Genomic DNA, 21944 nt, shown 5'->3' on the forward strand with positions numbered 1-21944 from the left:
GCAGAGAACTCATCTGAAGCATGCAAGAGTTAAGCAAGATCTCTACAATACTGCTTCTTGCCCACAGACCAGGTGGTAGAGCAACAACATGGGGGGACAGGAAAGGGGGGCTATGCTGTTGTGAAGTGTGCTACTCATGTTTTGTATGGATCCTCAGGAACACAGTCAATTTCCCCTTTAATGTTTGTCTCAACAAGCCTTGGATATATTACCACAAATCACGTTTTCTGTTCTCTGTGGAGACGGGGCAGATCTGAGGAGTAGAATACAAGTGTGTATTATAAAAAGCTGGGTTGGGTGAGGTAATCTCTTTTATTGGACCAGCTTCTGTTCATGAGAGAGACAAGCTTTTGAGCCACAGATGTTGATCCAGTAAAAGATATTACCTCACCCATGTTTTCTCTCTAATATGCTGGGATCGGCATGGCTACAACTACACTGCATACAAAAAGCTGGGTTGTGATGTTGTCCCCAGCAGCACAGTCCGAAGCAAGAACAAAGAGTTGCTGCTGTGAGAAAGCCAGGGAAGGTATTCAGGCTACTTGAAAGTTGTTTGTCCATTAGCAAAATCCACAAAATTCATGAATGTCTGACAATTGAAGTCATACTCACATTTATGTAAACCTCTTTACGGCCAGCAGCAGGACTTTCCATTACTTTCAAACATTTCTTTGAGCTTTATGCAAAAAAGAATAGTTGGGTGACACACAGCTGGTGTAAACAAGCACAGCTCAATAATTTAGCTCTCATGTTTTCTGCAGTATACTGGATTTTTTGTATAGGAGACTTCCAAGTTATTAAAATGGATCAACTTAAAGAAAGAAATGAAAATGATAACTATGGTATCCTCTCTCTCTCTCTCTGTGAGTTTGCTTCACTGGTGATTTGAACAAGTTTGTCAGACCATGAAGTTTATGGGCACTTTTCTTTCTTCATCTGATTATGGGTGCCCATCGGGCCAACATATGCAATTTAATGGTGCAATTTGCTGCAGTGACAAAAAACAGGATCCCCGCTGAAAATTTAAAGTAGGGGGTGTAACTATTTTCTGCTTCTATTACTTCATATAATGGCCTCCCAGATGAGACAACATAGCAAGCAACACAAATGAAACACTAGTGACGCATGACTTCCACCAACTGCTTGTGAATTGAAAGCAGATGTGGACAGTAGGAGGTTGGCCACCTCTAAATACAATGCAACTGAAAAAAACAAAACAAAACAAAAAACCTAGTCTACTACTGGCAAAAAACAAAACAAAACAAAAAAAAAATCCGACCAAACAAGCAGTGGATCTCATTAGAAACTTTGCACCATCATATTTAAAATAGACAGTGAAAATGACAAATAAGGATTATGGTGATAAAGATTGTTAATGAAAAGGAACTTTTATCAAATGTGTAATTGTTCCAATGAAATGTACATTGTTTATGTATAGTAAAATACAGTAGCCTTATATGGCATGTTTCAAGGTACAAGGCTATCATATATGTACAAATTATTAAAATTAATATTAAATATGGCACCCACAAGTTTAATATCCTTGTAATTTCCTTTCCACATGCTTAAGTGCTCCTCTGCATTGGGGCCAAAGTGAACAGAACTGACCCTGACTGAAGGCAAATCACTGGGGCATATACTAGTCAGCACCTTAATCCTCAGAATGAACCATTTACAGTTACCCTCCGTCACTGTAATTCAGATTTGTTGAAATTCTCTCTCAATTACAATGCAGTTCACTCCTTATAATGTACATATTGACTTAATTTGCTGGTGGTATGTTTTATATTGTAACAAAAGCTTTCCTGAAGTCCAGACATGCTAACAAATGTCTACAGCTTTACCTCATCAATTCCTTTTGACACCCCCAAAAACAATAAAAACTCAACAAATGCCATGATTTATAAGATGTGCTCTCCCTTACTAAAAATCAATGCCAACTACCCTTAATTAAAGCCAGAGCTTACTGTTCCAGTCTGCACCTGATTAGAGTTAGTATACTGAAGGAAGTTTATTGGGCTTCTGGGACTATTTTCCTAAAGCTGCTCTAGATCACTTTCCATATACAGTGGTAACATTTAACTTCCTCCAGTCTGTCATTTTTCCTTTTTCCAAGAAGATTTTGAACATTCTGGTAACAGCTGAACAATCCTTTTAGCTGCTCACTCAGAATAGTAAATTAGGCTCTATTTGGTCTTGGCGGTTTGGCAGTCTTCAGAGATTGATATCTGAATGCATCCGATGAAGTGAGCTGTAGCTCACAAAAGCTTATGCTCAAATAAATTTGTTAGTCTCTAAGGTGCCACAAGTGCTCCTTTTCTTTTTGCAGATACAGACTAACACGGCTGCTACTCTAAAACCATCCATCCAGGTGTGAGCCTTATTTTCCCCCACTATATTTTTTTTTCCTCCCTAGTGAAATGTAAGTCTTTTTTTTTTTTTTTAACCCCTGGAATATGTTCCTGTTGTTCACTGTCAATACTGAGGTTAAGAACTCATTGCACATTTTCCTATCAGCTGACACCTATTTCAAAAAATTACCATTCTCATCTCATAAGTATGTTTACACTGCAATAAATAAACAAACAAACATGGCAGCAAGTCGGAGAGACCTGGTCTACATATTCACATTCATGAAGCTTGAATTGTGGCAATAAAAATGTCATGAAGACATTCCTGATTGGGCTCTGAAACCCATCCCCCTCCTCAGGTTTCAGAGCTCAAGGCCCAAGCAGGAACATCTACATACATGGCTATTTTTTAGTGCCATAGGGTGAACCCAAGTCTCTAGACCCAGGCTATAAGTCTTGCTACTGTGGGGTATTTCCCCTCCACCCGCCCAGTGCAGACATACCCTCAGATTCAAATTTCAACCTGTGACTCTAAGGCTGTGTCTGCACTAAGAGCAAGGGTGTAATTCCCATCTTGCATAAACATGCTCATCAAGCTAGCACAAAAAATAGAATGCAGCCACTGTAGCATGGTCAGCAGCAAGCCGTGGCACAGGCTAGCCACCTTGTGTACATGCTCACAGGGTCCAGGCATGTTTGGACTTGAGGAGGGGGCTAGGTCATGCTGCTGCTTGCCTGAGCTACAGCAGCTACACTACTATTTTTAGTGTGCTAGCTTCATGAGAGCTATTGCAGATATGTCTACCTGAGCTGGGAATCACAACCCTAGATCCAAGTGTAGACGTAGCCTGAGATTTTGTTAAAAGAATATAAGTTTCTCGCTCACGGTTGTGTAAATCAACAACTGATTGTGATGCAGCTACATCTGCCTGAGTGTGCTGATAGTCGGAAAGCATAGCTATAAGACATGTAACTCTGAAGCCTGCTGCTCGGGGGGCTCTCGCAAAGGCCACCTCAGTACAAGACTCATGGAGGGCCTATCCTATCAAAGCTCTGTGGTGGTTTCACAGGGCCTCCCTCTGTTGTGGGGAGGCAAAGACACCAGCAAAAGAGACTAGCTTGTCTGAGGACAGGGAGCAGGAAGGCCCAGCCATCCCAAGGAGACTGGAACAGTGACCATTCCTCCAGCAGATAGCTCCAGTGTGGGTGGCCTCATACCCTACCACCACAAGTAGGGCCAGGGCACTATATGTATGGGGAGAGAGTCACAACCCTGGGATGCCTTGGAGACTGCTTATGGTGTAAACATAGAGGTATGCCTGTGTACCTCATATTAGTTGTGCAAAGGGTGCCTGAACCAAATGTGGACTGGGATGTCAGGTCCAAAGTTGCCAACTTGCAACCACAGATCTCTTGGTAGTTTTCTTAAAGACACAATTCCTGCAACCATGCAGTTCTGTGAGAATTTCAGCTTTTTGTTAAGTTTGGTTCTACTTTAGTCTTTGTGGTTTAAGAGTAAATCCTGAAAGCCTAAATGCTAAAGGCTCAAAAATGAGAAGAAACATCAAAAGAACCCATAACTAATTCTTAATGTCTTATTTATCTCATGACTGTCTAATTATTTTTAAATGTGGGGTGGGCAAAATGGAAGGTCCCAGTTGTAGCAGGAAGTTGATAGGTCAGGAGAGAGGACTGCAGTTTTATGCACATGAAGACCCTGTTGCTCCAACTACCTGAGCAATGGTACAGAGACATCACAGTTGCTATTCCAGGACTGCAGTCTTGCACCCTTGCCATGGGTTTGAATTTGGAAGGGATTTCATCCTTCTTCCCTAAATTCAACTTTGGATCTGAAAGTCAATTGTATCCTTTCAGCTTCGGCATTGTCTCCATTAACCCCAAGCAAAATGAAGTGTACTATAGATGCAAAAGAGGCAGACAACTTTTGGACAACTAGAGAAGAAAGTTCTACATATAGAAGTTTCCTAAAAATTGTGTTGATAAGCAAATCAGAACAGAATCTAGTTCACTCTTTCATAGCTATGTTTTCTCTGTCAGCAGTGGTAAAAGGAGTAAAAAGTAGTAAAATCTTATTGTCACTAAATTTAACAAATATGACTTTGGAAATGCATAGGTGCCAGATATATGAAGTGTGAAAACACACTATTTACATAGTTGCTTTTCTACATACCTAGAGATACACCATTCTTCAACAGAGTGGGACATGAACTATAGTCTATATTTGTCTCTGCAGCACTTAGTACAATGGGATTCCTATATTCTTTTGTAAGAAAAATAATGACAATACACAACCTCAAGAGGTGGCAGGTTCAACGGAGTTAAATGAATATTGTCTGGATTCCTAATTTTTATCATAACCTTATTATAAACCTTCTGACACTCCTCCTTCCCCTTCCAGCACAGTGCAATCATTGTGTCTTTACTCCTGAGTTTGTTTTTTAAAAATTCACAACTTGTTCCTTTAAATGCACTTTTGCTGAGCAATGTCCTCCTGTATTTTAGGTACCTGTATTATATTTGGAGATAAGTGAAGATCCGACTTATTAGTGGTGTTTGTAGAGTTTACCATTCAGAGCTCAGATTTTAATATCTGCTGCAAATGTGTCTCAGTCCCAAATTTCTGGAATATTTTACCTGAGCATTTAAAAAAAACCACATTTTTGGCAAATGTCCAATATTGAAAGAGAAAGCAGCTAGCTCCCTGAACAGCAGCACCACAATTGTGTTTAATTATTAACGAAGATCTACAGTACGGTGTCTGTTGTTCCTTTTGAACTAATATGTTCATACTGATGCTACTGTATGTAATGACTCCACCTAAATCCAGGAATATGCTTACAATCATTTCCCATTTGCATGAGGATTTCAGCAGTGCAAACTAACCACGAATCAGTGTATAAACAATAACTTTATTCCCGCAGCAAATATAAAAAATAGCCGTACACTGGGAATGGTACCAAGAAAAAGTCATCCGCCAGTAAAAATCCATTTGTTTTGCATAATTATTCCAATTTCAGAAAGGGAAAGGAAGAATATAAAATACTTTTTGTCCATAAACATAATCACTGCATTTTCAGGAAAAGGAGAAAGACAGCACCCTGTACTGGGTAAGATTCCATCTGAAAAAACACAATAAGCTCTCTGGGAGTACAGAGAAATTTTGCATGAAACAGATGGATTATATCAAAGAGATTCAAGGAGAATTCATTTGAGTACTTTGTTTAAAAGTGTTGGTAGGTTAGTGCCAGCTAGTTATTTCTGTGTAAGCTAAGTCATTGTTATTGGTGGTGGTATGCATGTCAAATACAATTTTATTTGGAAAAGAGCAACATCAAGATAACAAGAAGCACATCACTCTGCTTTCCAAGCAGCCTCCAGCTGTTATATTAATTCAAAATTAATGCAATATTGAGACAAGATTAGTTTAGAATTACTCCTGGCTAACTAAAATAGAACTTCATTACAAGCAGTGAACAGATTCATTCTGGAAAACCTAGTAGTATTGCTATGTTCTAAAACTAAACTGTTCCTGGCATGTCTTCATCAAGGAAAGATCACAGTTCCTTTACACATCTGCATTAGATGCTTCTTTCACAGTGAATGACATGCAAATGAAGGTTTTCTGTGTGGTTAGAAACAAATCTTTAATGTTATTTCATTCACAACTCTCAGAATATAATTATGGAACCACAAATAAGTACAATACCTTAAATATATAACATGTTTTGCCAAGTGAGGCTTATTATATTTGAGCTATGCTTCAAGTTGCCCTGACCTAAATCCTTATTTGTAGGATGTAGGGAGAACCCCCATTATTTATGCAAACTAATCCTCTTGAAGGTGTTAGAAACTGTTTGATTAACAAGTGTAATAATAAATATCACAATATATTGCCATACAAACTGCCCGCAGGGCTGTTGCCTGTCAAAAATGCACTATCTTTAAAACTGAAATATTAGCTTTTACATTATTATTTATGTGGTTTTATAAAGGAATTTCTCATTGAATTGCAGCTGGCATTGTTATTCAGTTAACTCAATTACCCCTGGAATGTAAAATACATTATTAACTACTTGTTTTAATTTGTGCTTTATTAGTAGTCTCCCAACATTTATATATATGTGGAAGCATAGGAGGAACCTCCAAGACATGTAAGAGTTACCATTTACTACTTCTGTATTTTTGGTTATTAAAATGGCAAACAAGTAGGTGTGACAAAGCTTTGTCCTTTCCTCCAGGGGTCCCACGTTTCCTGGCGGATTTCACTAGCCTCAGAGGCTCACTGTGGCCCTCCACATAACCCTTCTTTCTCTAGAGACAAGGGTCACAGTCTACAGAGCCATTTTCATCTTAAGCCAGCAAGGGAGGTGAGGAGAAGTTATCCTTCCTTGCACAGTCTCTGTTGTCTCCCAGTCTCAGTGATTAATCAGCGGACAAAGGTGGGGGGAGGGAGACCGGGCCCACCCTCTACTCCGGGCTCCAGCCCAGGGACCCTAATAGTATCAGATATGGTAGCTGACCTTTTAGAAACATGACATGTACAATTCCCTGGCTACTTCCCCCACAGCAGCCCTCACTTCCTCAAGCTCCACTTCACCCTTACCTAAGGGTCTCCTTCCTTGTGCCTGATATGGTGTGTACTACTCAGCCTCTCCAACAGCACAACTTCCTCCCACAGCTCCTGACATGCACACCCACCTGACTGACTGGGAGGCTTTTAACTAGTTTCAGCCAGCCCCTGATTGGCTTCAGGCATCCCAATCAACCTAGCATTCTCCCTGCCTTCTGGAAAGTTCTTAATTGGCCCCAGGTGTCTTAACTGACCTGGAGCAGCTGCCATTTCACTTAACCTGATACCAGGGATTTGTTTAGCCTGGAGCTAATATATCTATCTCCCACTACTTTTCTATAGCCAGCTGGTCTTGCCCCATCACATAGGGTAAAATGTAGGCTGCATTCAAGTCAATGGCAAAACTCAAATTGACTTCACTGGCTCCAAGACTTCATCCAAGTGTCAGATTTCCTTTACAACAGTAAAGTACCCATTGGCAACAATGGGAATGTTAGTTGAATAATGAAGTCAAGTTTAGACAGACATATATCAAAAGCCATTCATTGAGATGAAGTTTAAATTTTATTATATACTGACTTCTTTAAAATATCACCATGTATAGGGATGCAATTTTGTTCAGGAATATTAGAAACAATTAATTTTCTTTAGGGGATTCTCATATAGCTGAAGCACAACTGGATCTATAATTAATGCTTTCTGATCATATGCATCATGTAATTGAAACTGGATTTTTTTCAGTTACAACTTGCATCTTAAAAAAAGAAGCTGAAAAGCAAGCCTAAAGAAGCTTCATAACACAGCTGCCTTTCTTAATTTAAATAAAATTTAATCTACTTGCTGAAAAACAAGTAGACACGCAAATGTAGAGGGATGTCACTTTAAAGAGCTCTACATGAGAAATTGTTCTAGAAACAAACCATACAAACAGTATCAATACCTAGTAATGGGTATTGTACAACCATGTAGCTAATTTAGACTTGCTGCTTTTAACTTGACAGAGTGGGTCACATAAATCGTATAGCATATCTGAGTTCATGCACGCAATTCAAAAGGCAAAGGTAGCAAAGTCTTGAAATACTTAATTCATTGCATCATGTATGTATCAGAAATGTACACATCTTATAAATCATGAAGGGAGAACATAGAGTGAAGGGCACTTCATATTTTTCTGTCTGATGAAGATAAGTGCATAAGCCATAATGATAGAAATAAGCTTCTTTGATTTCTGGAGGGCTTTCTATTCAGCGCAAAAAAGGCACTGCAAAACTTTGATGGGAATCAGTTTTCTGGATGATAAAACATAATTACTAAATAAAAAGAAAGCAATACTACAAATAATTGCCAGGCTGATGCAATTAATAACTCATTCATTTTTAAAAAAGTATAAAGATCATGTCTGAAGGCCCAATTTTACTCATGCTGAGCAGTTCTGTTCTCCACAAGTAGTTTCCTTCATTTCAGCAATTTCATATTTGCATTCTATTTCAGGAATTTCATAATATAGCAAACAAAAATCAGAACCCTCTATAAACCCTCTATAGTTACAATGTAACTACATTGTAGTTAATGTATCTGTATTAAGTGTGTTGAAAAGTTCATTTTTAGGCTGAGACCAAATGAAATATATGGGAGAAAGTTATAAGCCACTGAGAAGTTGAATTGGTATGAAAATAGGAGTTAATAGGAAAGAGGTGCTATGTTTTGCCCTACTTCAGTCCTCTTGAGTATAGGCATTGGGATACATCTTTAATTACATAGTTTCATAATACTTTTTTCCATAGAATTATAGCCTCATTTAAGGTCTGATTCTACACCCACTGAAGTCACCAACAAACTCCTATTAACCTCACTGATGCAGCACATGGTGCTCTTTTACTGAGGCACCAGTTTAATATTTATCTTCATTGTCCAATGTATGATCTCATGACTAATACACTGCACACTGCCACCCCCATCCCTGCACTAAGTGAGGCTAAACTTCTAACATCTAATATTTCATTAGTTAAGGATGAAACTACCCTCCTCCCATAAGCCCAGTTCTGGCACATACTTCTCCCCTAGTTTCACCAAAATCAAACCTGTTGACTCAAAAACTCGTACAACAAATGTTAGTCCACAGTAGAATTTTACTGAGTGCTGGAAAGCTGGGGTAAAATCAGAGAAGGCATGTAGAATTGTGGAGTCTAAAAATTAGGGTTTAATTGATATTTTTTGAACACAGTTCCCTTACCATTTGGGGATTTGAGAAATGTAGCTCCCAGCAGCCAATAGACAGAGGCTGGGAATTAAGCTGGGCAAGCAGTTTTGTGCTTCAGACCCTGCCCTGCAGTGGGGCTGAGATAGTGAAAAGCTAGAGGCCAGATTGACATGTCAGGGCAATCTGTTTCATGACCCAAAAGCATCTCGGCAGCTGACACTGCCCAGACACACACATTGAGCATGGAGAGACACAATGTTTGGGGAACAGAGTTGGTATCTGGTTGTTGGCTTCTAGTACTAGAAGGAGATGCAGCTCCTCAGTTGCTCACTGCACCATGAGAAAGAAAATATTGTTTTTGTCTATTGACAAGAGAGGCTCAGCCAACCAGGAGCACCCAGCTCTGTCATGTTGGGAAGAGAGCCCCAGACTCTATATGCAGTGGAAGAGAGAGAGAGCATGCATTTCTGATTGAGTTAGTAGGGGCTCTAAAGAGCTTGCAATGCATTTGCCTTAATGCAGCTTTGGAAATCCCCCTGCACAGACCATATACAGGACTAAAGTGTTGTGGAAGGGACTTCCATGCAAATCTAAAATGGAAGTAACAGAAATAGAAACATGGAGCCCCACAATATCTGTTAATAAGGCTCTTTATATTTTACAACAACCCATTTATTGTGCATTTGAAAAGGGGTTTTGATGAGTTTTCTTGAAGGTTAGAATGTAGGTAAAAGATTTTTTTTTCCCCCTAATGCAGTGTTCTGGCACTTATTCCTTATTTTTTGTTGTCCAAAGCAGTAAGTGGGAAGATTATGAATACATCCTAACATCTAAATGCTTATTGTCCAGATGTCTGCAAATTTAAGGAGAGAGAGAATAACACTTGCTATTTATGACAAAGGAGTAATCTAAAAGACTCTCAAAAGTTTCTCAAGTTGGCAGAGAGGTGCCTTTTTTAAAAAAAAGGTAAAAATGAATATATTGTACTATAAATTATGTGCCTAAAAAAAAAAAAAAGCATCCCTCTCACTTCTTAGCATGATGCCCAGATCCTGTATTTCTCAATTATCACTTTTACTTTTCCCAGATAGAAAAGTCTTCAGTGTGATTAATCACCTGTGGTCTTTATTAAAGAGAAATAGATACACAATTATTTTCATCATTAAATTAACTACTACATGAGTCCTGCAATGTGTCTGTTCAATTTGTGGCTGTGTTATAAATTCCTAACGGGACATATTAGGAATGAGATTCATATAATCCTTTTGCACAACTGTTCTTTATTAGCAGTCTTATGGGCTTCCTGCAGTCATTGATGAACTAGATCTTGATGATTACATTAGGTGACACTAACAGAACACCACAGAAATATCAGTAATAACCCTTCTCCATGATTCATATGACCTATCTCAACATATTCTGATAATCTAGCATTTCTTGTTACTGTCTTGTAATATCTGCTATCTGCCACTCTTTGTGTCCTTCAGAAAAAAATCTCAGGCAATGAGGCAGAATATCTAGTAGGGTTGCTATGGTAATTTAATAAGACGTAAAAATTATTAATAAGGCAGAATTTATCCAAACTGAAGTTGGGACACTTTACATTTAATTTATAGCCAATACAACCCAATTTTATCACAGCACTTCACTTGCAATATTTACAGTAATAGGACTATAAAATTAAATCAGTAAATGCCCTTAAGAAATGAATTTTTGGAGGCAGCAGATGTCATTATAGCTATTGATATTTTGTGAAAGTAATATCCTATATATCCTTTCACTGAAAATTATATTATGCATGGATTAATTTTGCAGTATTTCCTTGGAAAAAGGCTTGACAGGAATTCTGTAATTGAATATATTTTGTCCCTGGTTTTAAATTTAAGTACTAATTTGTCTAAATAAAGGTTGAAGCAACAAAGTCACAACAATGACTCCCCTTGTTGCTAACAGATTCTCTCGCTAAATAACAGTATCAAAGGTCCTAAGAGATGGTCTGTGAAGACTACATGCCAAGAAGTCAATGTAACCTGGAAAACAATATTTCTGATTTTGCTTCCTGCTATTAGTCTCAGGCAAAGTAACATATTTTGTAAGCAAATTTATTCTCTTTCTCCCTCTCTCACACACACAAAATGATATTTTAAGAACCAAAATATTAATATCAGAAGCATCTCATTTTCTACAGCACTGTCTAGCATTATTTTATAGCACAAATACACAAATTGTAATCATTCCCCTGTCTTATGTGCTATGCTGGTTATTTGTGATTCAGTGCACCTCAGTCTCAAAAATAAAGATAAACTAAATGAAATGCATTAGGTTTCTGAGAGGGAAAAAGGTATTCTAAAAAGGCAGCATTTATAAAAAGTTAATGTAGCTTATAATGAGGTAGACTTTTATTCTGACTTCTTTGCTTTTAAGTCCCCAAAAAGAAAAAAAAAAACAGTATGGTAGACCTTTGAACCAAAGATGATCTTCAAGAGAAGAATATGAAGAAAGTCAGCTTTTTTCACAACCTAGGACAAGTCAGCATGCTTCTGGTCTTGTTTACACACAGGCAGTTAGATCAAAACATTTCTCCTGGGAAACCTAAACATAGAGGGTACATTTCTGAAGTCGTGCAAATCTATCCGTGAGCTCACGCACTGATTTTAAAATGTAACCCTCTCTGCTTAGACTTCTGATAGTGGTGCACTATTGAGAAGAGGGTGGGAATAAGCGACAGATCACTCAATGATTACCTGTTCTGTTCATTCCCTGTGAAGCACTTGGCATTGACTACTGTCAGAAGACAGGATACTGGGCTAGATGGACCTTTGGTCTGATCCACTATGACCGTTCTTATGGGTGAGGAGAGGGTGTTTTTTTTAAAAAAAAAAATATCTTGAAGGTTTCGATGATGAGCTGGGAGAGGACAGGCATTGAAATTATCATATTTATACCAGGACAATTAAGGATCTAAGTTAGATAATTCTCTAAAACTTTGATAGTTTGCAAAAAAAAAAATAGGCCTTTACTTCTGTCTCCATATGTGAGCATTATAGTATTATGTTTTGTATTAATATGGTAATAAAGAACTTTAACCTACTCCAAACACATTCATTTCACCTATCATTTTTTTCAGATCCTTGCACATGAACTATTTTAAAAATTCACTGCATAACTTTTTATCGTTCCTGGATGAACGTGTCTTTCTTTATGTCATGTGCTTGTAGAAACCCAGGTCCTACCTATAGCTTTATTTTCCACATGTTAACTTTCCCTCTTTAACTGTAGATTGCATGTGCATTTCACTAAATACCTTGTACAAAGCGGAGATCTTTCATGTTCTCCCATGCTGGCTATGTCACTGGGGGAATCCTAAAGCGATGTTCAAAATACAGCAAGCCAAAGCAAGGCTGTGTCATGTTTAAAGTACTCAGCAGCTATTGAAGTACCTCTAAGTTTATGAATAACAATATATATGTGTATTTATATAAACTAGTACAAGTAGTACTAGCATATTCAGTTACACCCAAATTACATAATGTCCCAGAATATTTTAATCTCTTATTACCAACAAGTCACAAGATACAACTCCATTTTACCTCCCTAATGCTTTAGAATCTTGGGGATTCTATTCTAATCTTGGGGAGGTATTTTTCAAATCACACTATTCTTTTCAACTTTAGATTTCATTCACTTTTTTTCTTAGCTTTGTGATGTTTTGAGAGTTACAAAGGATTGTAGCTTTGACATTGACATAAATGGGAGTCTCGTAGCTAAATCCCTAGACACTGCTTTGAAAATGTATCCATGATTTACTAGTAATGAAATAATATTTCAAGCTATTTAGGACTATTGCATATAATCTTGGCTAAAGCACAACTCAGATTCGGCCCAAATCAGAAGAACTTGACTGGGTGGTGGTGAGCGGTGGAAATTATAAGTCTTCTGGAGAGAAATTAGTATCAAAGATACAGTGATAAAAAAATCCAACCATTTTTGTTCCTTTACCATAAGTAAGGAAAGGTCTCACCCTGTAATTGAATGATCTCTTGCCAAGGTCGCAGAGGATGCAAGAATTAGGCCAGCCCAAGGTGGAAATAGACTGGAGCCAGTATTGAAATCTGGACAACTCAGCTGGAATCAGGTTGCCTCCTACCCATCTCCCAGTACACTCAGGTAAGTGGGAACACATCCGAGCCAGCTCCTGTGTGGCTTTATGGTTGTCTACCTCCATTAGATTTGACCAGACCCTTTGTAGCCACTGGGATCTTGGGCTGTAAAGAAGAGATGTTGAGAAAATGAGAGGCATGGTCTGGTTTGGGTTCATATTTTCCAACTCCATTTACAGTAACTTGTAAGTAACTCCTTGTCTGGAATCAGGGCCTGCAACAGAGCGAGTTTGGAAGCCCAGCCTGCAACAGAGCAGGTCTTCAGGCAACCTAAGGAGTGCAGTTGGCCTGCAGTAAACTAGCTGATTGGCTACACCCTCTGATTGGTTAGATTTCTGGAACTCTTATTACTTGTCTGTGTATAAATCCACTTTTTCATCACACCACCATGACAAATGCACATACTGCTCCTAGTTTGCATTCAATATCCTGCAATCTTTTGTCATTTCAATGAGATTTTTTTTTACAAAAGAAAGATTTAAAGATTTAAAACTCCGAAGCCTGTAGGTGTAACCTTGGCTGTGGTGGAGCTGCCACAGCACCATAATTTATCAAAAATATGTGTGTTATACAGCGCTTCTGTGTTTGTTCAGTGGGCACACAGAGTGCCTGTTGGTTTCAGAGATAGTCCAGGCTTCAGAGTTACTCTTATTGTAAATGTTTCACTAAAAGGAATTGTCTTCCTGCGCCTTGTAAGTGAGCCTCCCCGACTGTTGCAGGGGCAGCTGTGGAGCAGCGTTACAAAGCGAGTCTGTGAGAACAGCGACTTATTTATGTTTCTTGGTTTTCTTAATCTGAAATGAAAGTAACCTAGATTCAACTATGTGATTTGCTTTGTGTGTGTGGGAAAAACACACCGAATAAATACAGTATGCCTTTAAGATGTTTAAAATAGCTATTTAGCCGATGTACAAATGATATTTTAAAAACCTGTTTCCTTTTACTTTGTGTTCACAGTTAGACAAACCAACTACACCGATCAGTTTAAGGATACATACAGCTCAAACATTGTTCAACAATAACTCCCTCTGAGCTGTCCATCAACAGTGTTCTGATTAACTAAACATAACATTCAGTCAAAATGAATGTGCTTCAGACCCTAAACCAAACTAAAGATTGAATTAGAAATGTAACATGAGAAACTAAGATTCCTTGTTAAAAATAATAACTGACAGTCATACAGTGCCTTTCATCCACAAATCCCACAGTATTCAACAAACTTTAAAAATCCATACAGAGAGACCACATCACCCATCACTGAAATGCAGCCTCATTCTCTAGAAGGTTGCATTTCAGGACAGACGTATACCTTATCCATTTTCAAACCATAATGTTTCTACCATAATTGTAGTTTTTACAATGTATATCACCTCAGTTTTTGTCCCCAAACTTCCTCTTTCACATAACCTATCCATTTTTCTGATGTCTTCTATATGTTCTGTATCAGATTCTGATAGACCCTTGTGTGGACATACAGAGGTTGAAAAGAAGGTCCTTCCTGACCTTCTTAATCCACACAAGGGTCTGCCATAATGGCTTCCCTGACATGAAAGGGAACATATATTGCTCCCTTAGTACATCCCTGAGGACACATAGTACCTCAATAAACCCTTCTTCACACTCACCCATGGAGAGGTCACACAATCCTGAAAGATTAGGTAACAAGCTCCTAAAGGGTTGTGCAGCCTGCATAGTCCCTCTCATACAGTTAGAAGGATCTGTGCCTGCTTTAAGGTCCAAACCTCTCTGAGGTTCTCCAAGGCAACACACACCACTTTCTACTGTGGCTCATGAGTGCATGGTAAAATGTGCCCCTTTTGGACCAAATTCAAATGTGTGGAACAGCTCATTTGAAGTCAGTGAATTTACACTTGCTCTTTTCTCAATATTTAGAATTCATTGACTTAGTTTCACATTAGTTCGGGGCATCTATTAAGGTAATGTAATTATTGTTTAAAAACACACTAATTGTCTTAATAGATATAAAGGACCATATCAAGGAATAGGTTACATTGACTTCTGTTGATTTTAGGCAGAGTGAACTCTGATGGCAAATAGGTCAAGAATGAAGGCTGTTTACATACTGGTATAAAGCTAAGGAAACATATTTGGGAAGAGTTACACAGTCACACCCTTAATGAAAGTTGTAGCTGTGGTTATCACAGCATGTTACAATTAAATATAAACACTTTTGTGAAGCATTTCCCTTTCTAAGGAAGTCCTGCAACAGTACAATGTATAATCTTATGTGAGAAGAACATGGGAACTACATTAGGTCTGGAGTCAGTAGTACATTCCAGGTAAGTCCAGTGCATCTCAGAGGTTTTAGAGAATGTTAGGTAACGTGTTGGTAACCCATGTGCTTAATAGGGAGATATCCCTTTAAGAGATCTAGGGACAAGTGGGGTGGGAGAAGCGGATTGTGTCTGGGTCACCATTGCTAAACAGATGCACAATTAGTATTTCACACCCAGAAGTTTCTGGAAATGGGTGTGGTAGTTTTGGGTATGGTCAATCGGTTTCCTGTAGCTGGACTTAGGCTCCATTAAGGGCAAGTAGTCAGGGCAGCTACTTTACAAAATGACACTTGACCTCCATGGGTTGGGAGAAACTCAGCCATAGGGGCAGAAAGCAGGCTGTGGTTCCCTAACTCCGAAGCCTTTTGTAGCAGGTTAGTACTATTTTTAACATTCCAGCACAAAGGAAGCATCACCAGTGTTAGTTGTAGACAGAGGAAATTGGGAAACTACTTTCATTTTAATTTTATATCTTGAATATTATTAGATTTTTACCCAGACATTTAGTAAAATTGCTTTAACCAGTATGGTTCCCAAACACTTTTACTATTTAAATGTGATGATGGGGAAAGAGTCATCTATATTTTGCTATTCTCAGTTTCGTATTTTTCTTGTAACAGAGTTTTTAATGTACTTAATACTGACTGCTTGCCTAATCAGATAGTTAACTGAATGATTCCATAATTCAGCAGAGGAGGAGAAAATCTGAAAGGGTTCCAGCTGGAGATTTCTGCAAGCAAGAGGAGGGAAGATATTATTGCAGTGCTTTTGATTCAGTGACTCTGTGACTCAGCAAAGAGCTGATGAACAAAGACTCAGGTGAACACACCATCAGTTTTTGGAGCTCTGAGTTACTTCTCACAGTATTTCGGTGGGGACTGACCTGTTTAAATTTAATTTGTTTTATTTGTTTATATTTCTGCCTAACTGTGCAGATAAGATATGTGGATTATGAAGTAGCCTAAGATTTTATAAAATTGGTATTCAAAAATTAAGTTAATTCCTTTTGTTCTTTTTGTATCTGATAGTAGGGAGGCTGACCCTGTGCAATCCTTGCTGAAAATCCTCAGTCACTGAAATCTCGATTTCCATTTTCTATAGGAGTTGTGTTTAAACACTAGTAGAGGGGTGGTGAAGTAAACTCTAGTCCTCCCAAAGTGTACATGTTAAATCAATGTTTTATTTATGGGGCTGTAGGGTGAACAACATGTGACAGGAGACGGTGAGTTAATGTCTGAGCACTCAGTAAAGTCCTGTTTGCTTTCTAAGAGCAACCATGGAATATTGGTTCAAATGTGAGCAGCTGGGCAAGGACCACAGGAAGGGAGAGGTGACTTCCTAGAGAGAAATGGGTTAAGATGTCTCAATGAAGAGACTAATCCATCAGGGAGTGTAGGTGTCCAGGGTACTGGGAAGGTGGCATTGAGACCAAGCTTGGAAGACATAGGGCACAGCAGCTTCTGAGAAGGAAGTCTGAATTGGGGTCTGTCCCGTGCTTGAGAATGAGAATGTATCTCTAGCTGACCAGTAACTGGAGTTAATTTATTGTAATTAATAAAGTAGGAATTCATTAACCAAATGTGGAGTGGATCTGTGGTGATTGGGTTTGCCTGCAGTGGCCTGTGAAAGGTACCGACTATACTCAGTGAGCACCCCGCATCCTGGGGCAGGGTCCTTGGAATAAGGGAGAAGAATGAGGGGGTGACAATATAAATTTACAAGTATGAAGGTTGGTAAAGACAGCAGTTACCCATAGAAACATAGACATAGAAATCCCAGGGTCATTATTGAGGTAATTTGGGATCCTGCTAAGGGGCAAAAAGAAGGGGAGACCTTTAGTTTACAGCTAAGGTTCCCTAACAGTCTCGGTAGCAGAGGTTTCTGATGGGATACAGTGTATCAGCACAAGGGCAGTAGGCACAGGCTCTCTGTCCAGTACCACGCACATTGTGGAACTCTGCTAATACCCACGGTTTTCTCAGTGCAACCTCACACTACAGAAACCATTTTCCTGGTGGATGTTCCACCACTGACCCTGCACTCAATCAAGCTCTGTCTCATTGTCCTTATTCAGTTTGGGGGATTTCTTTAGAGTTGTCTACTCTGTTGTGAGGAAAACAAAGTGTTCCATATTTTTGTGTCACTCAAATTGTTTTTGCTGGGTTTTCATTCTTAGCAGCCACACTCTTCAATTTCAAATAAAAATGCTCCTTTGATTATGCCATGCACAGCCACAATTGGTTTCTTCAGAATTAACATTACAGGATGCAGAAGTTCTTCAAAGGTGCCAATATCAGAGGAATTGCTATTGGGCAATATTATCCTGTTGAATGTTTAAATATGAACCTTTGCCTCAATATTCTTCACTTGATTAGGTAAGCTTTATGCACCAAATTCTACTCTTAATTTCACAAGTGCAATCCCATCTAAATAAAGCTAGATGTGAGAGCAGAATTTGTGTCTCTTACAAATAAGATGATACTGATTAAGAGTATAGTCATGTATCACTCATAGTCGGGACAGTCCAACTGTGATTTAAAACTTGTCTCACGGTCTTGCTGCCTTTGATCTAGACATTTTTATTCTCTCATCTCTGGCAGGGATTGGACTTCTGCTTTGAAAGCAGTTTGGCTTCCCAATCCTGTTCTCTTAATTGGCCCTTTAAAAATGTTTATTCATTTTCTGGATTATGGTGAGAGAATAGTCACAGAATGCAAAGCCGAACCCATTTTAATTAATTGTGAGCACAGTGTTGCATGAGATTTTATTAAATGCTTTGCAAATATCCATATATTACATCTTTATTTACTTAATATTGAAAGTTTATTAAATGGCTTGCAAAATCATTTGTATATCCTTGCTATTTATTGTTTGCAATATTCTTGTCACCCTGTTGCCCCCAGGATATTAAAGAGACAAGGTGGGGTGAGGTAAGGTCTTTTATTGAAGACCTTAAGATAAAAATAGAGAGGTTTTTATGTGTATACAAAATGTATTCGACTATGTCTGTGACATGTAAATATCTTGCAACCTCGGCCATAACAGTGCCATGCGAACGGCTGTTCTCACTTTCAGGTGAAATTGTAAACATGAAGAAGGCAGCATTATCTCCAACAAATGTAAACAAACTTGTTTGTCTGAGCGATTGGCTGAAAAATAAGTAGGACTGAGTGGACATGTAGGCTCTAAAGTTTTAGATTGTTTTATTTTTGAATGCAGGGTTTTTTTGTACATAATTCCACATTTGTAAATTAAATTTTCATGGTAAAGAGATTGCACTACAGTACTTGTAATAGGGGAATTTAAAAATATTATTTCTTTTATTTTTTACAGTTCAAATATTTGTAATCAAAAATATAACAAGCACTGTACACTTTGCATTCTGTGTTATAATTGAAATAAACATATTTGAAAATGTAGAAAACATCCAAAATATTTAAATAAATGACATTCTATTATTATGTAAGAGCTCAATTAAACATATGATTAATCATGATTAAGTTTAATTGTGCGATTAATCACAATTATTTTTTAAAATCGCTTGACAGCTCTAAAGAAAATAAAATACACCTCCCAGGGTTAAATTATGCCTTAAAATGCATCTCCTAGTGGAACCAGCAGAAACTGTGCCTCAAGGGACAAATTTTGACTCTTACAATGTTGTGGTGAAGCAACAAACTTTCACCTTTGGAGACCTAGCTTGAGATATACTTTGAAAATCGCCAAAGGAAAGAGTTTGGTCATTTTCTCCAATACAAAAATTGTTGTTATAAGCTGTCTAGGTTCAGAAGAGGCTAGAGATTATCTAGGTCAAGACTGTTGTGTATCGAGAAGGTAGAATCAGGAACCTATCTGTATTGTGCCTGCCATTACCTAGAGTTCTGTTAACCATGTGCTGTTACTGAAAGTTATTTTTTATTTAGGAGAAGAGTTGCTATTTTGAGATATTGCTCCCCAACACACTTGATCTCTAATCCTTTAAAACTTAATTAAAAACTAATGTTTCACAGTTTACATGTTTCATTCAGTACTTTCCCTTCTGAGTTTCCTGTCTTTCGTTACTGCATTCTAGTAACCACTGTCTCTAGAAAAAAAAAATCCACTGCCAGAATAAGACTAATAAAATGTCAATCTCACTCTGAAAGTTACTTTTCAGCATCTTGAATGAATCCCAGTTTAGCAAATATTTTGGACACTTTCAGGCCTCTAATATATAGACTGCTAGGCAAATGTCAAAACTTAGAATCTATTATAAAGTTTGTGAACTGTAAGGAAGCTTATTTTCTGCATTGTCCATCAGCAAAGAGACTATCTCCAATTTTTTTAGTGTATACCGATTCCAGATTTCTCCCTGTCCATTTATTTATGAGCACTGGTTAATCTCAGTGGTGCTGAAGATCTATTCTTTAATTCCAAATACCAAATCCTACATTTGAGCTAGAGAAGATCATCTTTCAATTCACAGGCCTTTTCTGGGTGCTTTTACTTTAAACACTTCTGTTCTGGCTGGGAGATTGACTGAGACAACATTATGAACCATAACATTGCTACGATAAGAGTACTCAGGCTTATTCTATATTTGGTTCACAAAATAAAAAGACTAGGCAAGTATCTATTTCCTCTTCTACGGACAATAAGGTCTGACTCATACTGAATCCCCTCAAGCTCATTTCTAATAAGCATTCTTGTTCAGAGTAAATCTCCTCTTATGCACACTGATCCCACTTCTATGCATCTGCATGGTCAATATGTGCGGCTTGGTCATCTGGGAACTTGGTGTCATTTCAAATAATTAATAGCTATTTAAATGCTGCATCCACTAGTCACAAAAGCGTCAGATAACCCCTTTATATTACTAAATTATATTCTGTTCTTTTCAATAAGGATATTAAGATACTGAGTCAATTATTTTACTTGAGGATTCATTTACTCTTCACGTCATTTTACCTTACCATGCTTTATTGCAAATTTGTTTGCAAGAAATCAGCTACTAGATCTGTGATGTTTTCTAACCCCCGCATCTCTCCTGTAGGATACTTGCTGAGTATTTATGACTCAAATCAAGTAATTTTTGACTGTCATATCACTACAGGCATACTGGAGTTTTAAAATACAATCTGTTCTGCACAGGATTTCCTGCCCATCAAGGTAAATTCCACTGAGGACCACTTAGGAACCTCAGGAGCAGTAACAAACAAGTTAATGAAACACCTTATTTTCTATGACAGATCATATTTTCAGTTTAATTATAAATTTGATGGACAAAAGTAATGCTGTGGATGTTTTGAGGTCAATAAGGTTTTGGGTTGAAAGATCTTAAAACAGTGAGCAATTAATAGTTCCAACTAAAAGGGTTCTCAAGTGCAGAATTATATGCCAAAAGAGGCAGAGGAGTCTTGTTAAGTTTGAAGTTTGAGGTCTGTGAATATCAGGAGTTGACAGTAAAATTTGGGGATGCCAAACTCAATAGCATATGTTTGAAATTCACCTTGCACACAGCTGAAATTCCAAGCTGGGTCTGACAACCCAACAACTGAATTTCACCCAAATCACTGATCTGAAGCTGAGTAGCTCTGCCCCGTTCTCTACTCAGAGCTGTTAAGATTTTTTTTTTTTTAGTGTCTTTTCTAAATTAACGAGTAGCATTCTTTTTTCCCCACATTCTCACATTTACATCGGCTATGTGGTGGGAAAAGTAGTTTAGAACCATTCTGAGAATTCCATATCCAATTTTGCTTTGACAGTATTTACTCCTTTTACTTGCTTTTTGTTCATAAGAGTAAATTTGCTACAACATTTGTGAAATGAGAAAGTGAAAAGAATACTCAAGCAAATTTGTGTTAACATGCATATCCATACCAACATCATAGCTACTTTGAAAACTCATTGTAGTTTTGTGAATTGGAAGGAGAAGAAGGGAGGGTTTGGAAAAGGATGGGGAGGATGAAGAAAAATACATAAGTGGCCAGCGGCAATGAGGAGGTGTTAGGGGACTGTTTGCACATCCCCTATCACCATTCCAAAGAGAAACAGAGGAGCATATGTATGTGTATTGGTTTGGGGGAGGAAGAGAAGTCAGAAGGGACTGCAGTGTGGCAGCAATTCCTGGTCACAGTGTCATGTCATCTTCTGGTTATGTGCAAGTGGTTGCTGAAGAAAAATATTCAGCCCTTTCAATCTACCATTTTAGTTTATCTTTTCTGGGCCTTTTAAAGCCTTGATCCTAGAAAGACTTAAACACATTTAAACTTTATTCATGAGTAGCCCCATGTAGCAGATCGCTGACTCACTGCTGCAGCGCCTCCTGCTGATTGTCCAGGAATTAGCTCATTCTAGCACACAAAG

This window comes from Lepidochelys olivacea (genome assembly GCF_965140295.1).
Source record: "Lepidochelys olivacea isolate rLepOli2 genome assembly, chromosome: 3".
NCBI lineage: Eukaryota > Metazoa > Chordata > Testudines > Cheloniidae > Lepidochelys > Lepidochelys olivacea.